Below are 6,238 nucleotides of genomic sequence, written 5' to 3' on the forward strand. Positions count from 1 at the left end.
CATTTTGACTGCTTTTGGGCAATATAGGTGTATACTAAGTTTCAGTCTTTCTAGTTAAAAACCGTGGCTCATTTTGTATTTTGAGGAAATTGTTGTTCTGAATCACTTCTCTTGGGCTCTAATACTTTTTCTGGGACACCCTTTATGGAAGAAATAGCTGGAAGGGCGAAGATCTGAGCCCTGCCGGTGCTCTACTCACTTTTGATCGGTGCTAACAGTTCCTGAAGTGTAATGTGCGCGTGTCCCACGATGCGGTGTGGTAGTAGAGTGGCTGCTGCGGCTGCGGCTGACGAGGACGAGACCGTTGCTGGGAACCGCGCGACTTTCCGGCTAGGGGCCGACACCTGGGCGTCGATTCGGAACGCGTCGTCCCGTCGTCGAACCGATTTGACGACGCCGTTACGTACGATCGGACGGATAAGTGCTTATCGTGCAGCACGTCGACTGCCGATCTACCGATGCTCTTCGTTACTCGCTTCTTCTCGTCGATCGCCGTGACGCTGACGCCTCTGATACTTTCGTTACCGATTTCACTACCACTACTTCTTCCGCCCTTTACGCTAATACTGCTGCTGCTGCTGCTGCTGCTGCTGTTTCTATCGCTGTTGTTGCTGAATCTCCTGCGGGTGCTATCTCGTTCCGACGAAATGGCGACGAGAAATGACGAACGCGCTGCGGCAGTGCGTGCTATGTCGGGGACCGTCCAACGCGAACCAAGATTTTTCATGTCCGACCTGCGATTCGAACGTCCATCGAAACGATCTCGAAAGTATTTCAAGGTCGCACGAGCCTTCAAATCCCAAACGTATTTTTTTTTGAAAAGTCACACACAATTTTTAACGTATAATTTCTATGCAAATTTGTTTGCATTGTCCATAATTCTTTGGCTGATTTTTTCCCGTCTGTTTTAAATAATATCCTCGAAAATTTCGAACGGTTTTTGATTGTTTTTAAGAGCTCGTACGACCTCGACTAATCCCCCGATTCCTCGTCGCCTGCATCGGGACGGACGTGTACTTACGTGTGAATGAAGCGACGGGTGCGATCAATCCGTTATTCGAAATAACATAGTCTGGTCTTCGAGTCGATCGATGCTTATCTGGAACAAAGGGAGAGCCCAGATTAAAAAAAAAGTAATTATCTGTGACAAACTGTGAATAAATATTATAAATCCAGGTCGGGCTGCCGAAGCATGTAACAAATATTTCATATTAACGCCGATCGATATTAACCGACATCTGATATCATCTTAAATTTAACATTACGTTTATTTTTAGTTCCAGTTGAATCAGTTAATCCCGTCATCTTCGTACAGTATTATTCATTTCCTCTTCTTTCTTTTCATGTTCAGATTTCTAACATCTGTTCTCACTGTCTTACGTTGTCTCCCTTCGTACATTCTAAAGGGTTTATCCTCGTTAACAAAATAATAATAATAGTAATAAAGACAATTATCCATCTTTCGTTAAAAGGACAGAAAATAAAGGAATAATAATAATAATAATAATAATAAAGACAATTATCCATCTTTCGTTAAGAGGAAAATAAAGGAATAATAAATATAAGTATAACAAATTAAATAATAATACAAATACAGTGAATATTCTTTTGAACCAGAATAGATATTCGATGTTTTTGAAATGTGAACGGAAAACAGAGATCATAAGCCACAAAGGTAGTTACGGTTTTTCGGGCGGAATATTTCTGAGCGCTGGAGGTTTCGCGAAAAAGGACGCGGCGTGTTCACGCATATTCACGACGACAGAAATTTACACGGGGCGTGTACGTGTACAACGCATACACGTACACAGAGGGAGAGACGTCGGGAGTGGAGGAAAGGGTGTCGGTGGTCTTTGACCAAGTTTCGCGCGGTCGATCATATTCCGGCGGAACTCGGTCACGCGCTTATGCATCGGTGTCGTCGTCGCGGCGCCGCGGCGCCGAGACCCAACGGACACCGGGGCAGGAGTGGCCTACACGCCGGACTACCACGAAAAGTAAGAGTGAACGGGTTGATCGCCGGTGGAAGAACAGGTCTACGCAGGATCAGATCGTCCGACCCAGTTCGGATCGAGTTAACCCCGCGGATCGATCTCTCGATCGAAGGATAATTAGACTGCGGACTTTATGCGCTTACAGCAAAATCAGGCACTTACCAAGCGTAAAATAAAGAGAGAAGTGATGAAACTGTCAACAGAAAAATGTATGAAGTTTGAAACATCAAAGGACGTCGTTTCTCAAAACACAAATGTTTAATCAGACAAGAAATATTTTCGACGATTCTACGTTTCATAATTCCAGTTATTTTATTCGTATTATACAGAATTTCTTGCGAAGAGTTATTTGGGCGAAAATAATGTTTGAACTCGTTGGTAACACGCGTCGATTATGATGTCGGACAGAACGGGAGACACGCGTAATAAATATTACGCGAGGGGACGTGTAGATAATTCGGCGATTCGGAATGCGATGGAGTTCAATTTAATTGTCTATTGCAGCTTTTATCCTGCGGATATATGGCCACAATAAAAACGGCACTCTGCCAACACGCAGGCCGGATGGAAACGGGGTCAGGTACGTCTACGGTAAATCAGCCTTCATCGAGGAATCAACAAAAGCATTCGACGTTACAAGAGCTCCCCTGTTAAAGAGACTAAACACTCGGACATACTCTTTTTTTTTGTATACGCGCACAATATAAACTTGCGAGTATACTTGAAATTCGTAAGAATACCAAATATTTATGTTGCCTCGGGTCGTTAGACAAAATTGCAGAATCTCAATCCGTGGATTTTTCAATGACTGTGAAAATGATTTTTAATATTGCCTTCCGATTGATAGAAACAATCGCAGAATTTCAATGCATCGATTTGCCAATGACTGTGGAAATGATTTTTAGTATTGCCTTCCGATGGATAGAAAAAAATTGCAAAATTTTAATCCAATGATTTGTCAATGACTGTAAAAGTGATTTGCCATCCGATCGATAGAAAAAATTGCAGAATTTCAATGACTGTGGAAATGATTTTTAGTATCGCCTTCCGATGGATAGAAAAAAATTGCAAAATTTTAATCCAATGATTTGTCAATGACTGTAAAAGTGACTTGCCATCCGATCGATAGAAAAAATTGCAGAATCTCAATTCATCGATTTGTCAATGACTGTAGAAATGATTTGCTTTCCGACAAATAGAAAAAATTGCAGAATCTGAATGCATCGATTTGCCAATGACTGTGGAAGTAATTTTTAATATCGCCTTCCAATGGATAGAAACAATCGCAGAATTTCAATGCATCAATTTTTCAATGACTGTGGAAATGATTTTTAGTATCGCCTTCCGATGTATAGAAAAAAAGTGCAGAATCTCAATGCATCGATTTTTCAATGACTGTGGAAGTAATTTTTAATATCGCCTTCCAATGGATAAAAGCAATCGCAGAATTTCAATGCATCAATTTTTCAATGACTGTGGATTTTTAGTATCGCCTTCCGATGGATAGAAAAAAATTGCAGAATTTTAATTCAATAAGTTGTCAATGACTGTAGAAGTGATTTGCCTTCCGATCAATAGAAAAAATTGCAAAATCTGAATGCATCGATTTGCCAATGACTGTTGCAGTAATTTTTAATACTGCCTCCCGATCGATAGAAACAATTGCATAATTTTGATTCGTCAATAATTCCTTCGAATAAATAACATTAAACATGTATAAACGGTAAATAGTATAATTTCATAAATCGATAAATAGCCCCGATGGAACATAGCGAACGGCAGGATCTACTTCGATGTTGGCACGAGCGTACGTAGAATCGAGCTGGTTGCGGTCTCGAAAAATCAATTCGAAAATTGCGGTACACGTGCCGCGATGCATATTCCGTTCCCGACGAGCCTATTAAATGTATCGCGATTGAAACAACGTCGAGACCCTCGCGGATCAACCCTAGTTTCCCTCGATTCAAGAATATACAATTCCATATGGCGTTCGTATTTTACGGTTACGCGATTATGTCTGTTCGACGAACGAGGGGATCGATCCGCCAGCCCATTGAGTACTTTAACCAACAGTGGACGAACCAAAATTTCATTGATATCGACGTGGGAGCGGGTCATGGATTCGAACAAAACTCCGCACGGAAGTCTCCTGGTTTGTAAAAGTTTCACGATCATGCGAGAACGTATCGTGAGCGTGTCGGGGTCGGTCGGAATCGCTTGGCTGCCATCTTGGCAGAGAGTCGAGGGCGCAAAAGCGCCACCGAAGAGGAACGCCGATGGAACACCGTTTTCTTCGCGTTTTGTGGTGTGGCACGGGCAGCGGCGAACCAACACGGAGACCGATGCCGGTGCCGTCGTTCGCGTGACGTCACGAACCAGGCCGGGTACGTTGCGGAAAAACGTTGTCATGACGACGAGCGCCGACGCTACCGTCGTCGCCGCCGCACCGTCGTCGTTATACCACAGCCAACCCCCTCCGCGTACGTCCGCCAATGCCAAGGGTCGGAAACGGCAAAAACGGAGAGATCCGTTTTTCCGCCTTAAACCCGTTTTAATACTCATCCCATGGGAACCTAACGGTCCACGTATTTTCGTCGTAAATACTGTTTTATGAACAAACAAACTGAGAACCATTTACACTGGACCGTCGGAACGACGAGCAAAGAGCTAAACCGAGGGCTCGTGAAACGGTCCGATGTTATATCGGTGTCCATCGGAACGGAAGCTCGAGTAACTGGACGATCCGGTGAAACGGAAATCGCGGTGTGTATGTAGGTCATCTGGTATGGATTGAAAACGATACCCCCCCCCCCCCTGGGAGGATCCAAAGAAATTGCTAATTTATTGCTTCGGGGAGATTATCATTTCCGCGATGGGTTTAACGCTTGCAAAACCTGACAAAGCAGCCAGTCTGATCGATCCGTAATTTCTCTTGGGAACCTCGTCACGCGTTTTCGAAGATTACGCAGGATTGATCTGTACTCGTGGAACGAGACTCGCGTATCGTGGAACAGGAAAATTAAATGTTAATCTAACATGGACGTGCATCGGATTCAATCGAACGTGTATTAATCAGTTAAGTGTGTTTGACGACTATATCCGTCATGGAACAATGGCAGAATTTTGTGTTATGACGGCTATATCCGTGAATAAATTCATTCATTTTCTAAAATAAAGTCGTCTTTTTGATCCAATATTTCAACAGCGCCACTTACTCTGTGTTTGACGACTATATCCGTCATCGCTTGATTATCGCGACACACACTGGGGCGCACTTTGCAAAATGATCGACACAGTTAACTGGTTAAACGNGTTTAACGCTTGCAAAACCTGACAAAGCAGCCAGTCTGATCGATCCGTAATTTCTCTTGGGAACCTCGTCACGCGTTTTCGAAGATTACGCAGGATTGATCTGTACTCGTGGAACGAGACTCGCGTATCGTGGAACAGGAAAATTAAATGTTAATCTAACATGGACGTGCATCGGATTCAATCGAACGTGTATTAATCAGTTAAGTGTGTTTGACGACTATATCCGTCATGGAACAATGGCAGAATTTTGTGTTATCACGGCTATATCCGTGAATAAATTCATTCATTTTCTAAAATAAAGTCGTCTTTTTGATCCAATATTTCAACAGCGCCACTTACTCTGTGTTTGACGACTATATCCGTCATCGCTTGATTATCGCGACACACACTGGGGCGCACTTTGCAAAATGATCGACACAGTTAACTGGTTAAACGTTGAATTTCATCAGGTCTTTGTATGAATTATTTTAATTGAACGCACGAGCGTTTGGGAGAAACTCTACTTTTGTTGTGAAAGAGTTAGAAGTAGTCGACCGAAAGTACGGCTGCAGTAGTACAAAATTACTCTGCGCCGCCAGTCGAGGATGACGTAGTAACGATAACTACACACATAACTGTTGGGTGCGCCTGGCTGGTTCAGCGTGACATCCCCGAGAGATCTTTATCGCGATAGTCAGAGACTAGAATCGATAATAATCAACGCGTAATAAATATTTATCTTAGCACGAAATTAACAGCTTCCTGGAACTTCGTTAAGACTTACGTTTCAGATTCGTATAAAATAAAATGCAGATTTTTACATAGAAAAAAATTGGGTGTCAATGTAAGAAGTGATATTTAATACGAATTTCCTTTAAGGGAGGCACGTGACTTTTCTAACATTGATTAGGCAAAGATAATTGAAAATATGAGTTTACGCCATTCGATTCTAC

The 6,238-nt window shown here is 42.7% G+C and overlaps 1 protein-coding gene across 3 annotated transcripts in view; it reads right to left on the reverse strand.

Moving 5' to 3' along the window:
• LOC108625155 (sodium channel protein para-like) overlaps positions 1-6,238 on the reverse strand; it is a 36,274-nt gene that overhangs the window by 22,921 nt on the left and 7,115 nt on the right. For all 3 annotated transcript variants that reach the window (XM_026813654.1, XM_018024927.2, XM_018024928.2), the window contains exons 2-3: positions 1,022-1,099; positions 200-734 (exon numbers count right to left, since the gene is read on the reverse strand). The gene's annotated coding sequence lies outside the window, so the exon portion shown is untranslated. The remainder of the gene's footprint in view (positions 1-199; positions 735-1,021; positions 1,100-6,238) is intronic.

Source organism: Ceratina calcarata, unplaced genomic scaffold (genome assembly GCF_001652005.2).
Source record: "Ceratina calcarata isolate Rehan_Ccalc_2016 unplaced genomic scaffold, ASM165200v1 scaffold349.2, whole genome shotgun sequence".
NCBI lineage: Eukaryota > Metazoa > Arthropoda > Insecta > Hymenoptera > Apidae > Ceratina > Ceratina calcarata.